Source organism: Limulus polyphemus, unplaced genomic scaffold (assembly GCF_000517525.1).
Source record: "Limulus polyphemus unplaced genomic scaffold, Limulus_polyphemus-2.1.2 Scaffold1027, whole genome shotgun sequence".
Classification (NCBI taxonomy): domain Eukaryota; kingdom Metazoa; phylum Arthropoda; class Merostomata; order Xiphosura; family Limulidae; genus Limulus; species Limulus polyphemus.
The window spans coordinates 221,260-222,306 of NW_013666637.1; positions in this window are offsets into that span (position 1 = coordinate 221,260).

The window sequence follows — 1,047 nt, forward strand, 5'->3', positions numbered from 1 at the left end:
ATTATTGACACAAAAATATTAGTATATTCATTAGTGGAAGTGTTAGCGCATGTGCTTTACTCGTGTATTTTAATTGTTATTAAACATATCAAAAAATCAAATACACTCTATACACACATTTTAAAAAGAGGATAAAAGTTATGAAAAATTCAGATGATAAAGAAAGAATTTGCTACTAACATTAATATATAATTTTTTATTTAAGGTTTCTACAGATATCTGCCTATCTTAAATTTGTATTTTATGTTTGTTTTCAATAATATATCTAATTAACCGTAAATGTATATGTATTTTTGTATGCATGTGTGTAGGTGTACGTGTGCGGATTAACAACTATGTCAATGTGCCAACAATATCAGAAGATTCAAATTTTCACATGCTAATCAAAGTATGGGAACAATTTATCCCGAGAAGAGACGAGCTGTGACTTTTTCTGAGACCCTGTTTTAATATAGAATATTTATAAGCCTCCTTCTGGTATCATTCATAACCTGGAAAATGTCTAATGGAACAGAAACCATTTATCTTAGAAATATTATGTGATTTCGAAACCTGTTCCTCAGCTGGCGTTCCAAACATCCCAATTGAATTCCACTAGGGGCTCTGTGCTGGCCAAAGCAGATGCTAAATATTATTTGTTACAATCCATTACTGGATTCAGTGCATGATAGGACATGATGCATTATCGTACTGAAAGGCGAGTGATTCCCAGTGGCGTAGCTGTCCAAGTATTTCCAGTGGTTGTCCTTTCAAGCTTGTTGCCAGATATACTGCTTTTTGCTCCTCTGTCCATCCGTTCATCTCTGCCAGTAGCTCAAATTGTGCTCTATATGCTTCCCACGGTGCTTTCCCCATCGTATTCCTGTGGCTTCCTTCTTACTGAATCAGTTCTATTACTGACATTCATATCTGGGATGTGACTTCTAACAGGACTGAAGATGTCTGCATTAGGGTTTAGCTGCGGGCTCTGGAAGGGGCTTGCCATTGTCTGGGACTGATTAAGTCGATGGTCAATGTATCCTCCTTGTGTAAAAGACAATAGATCGT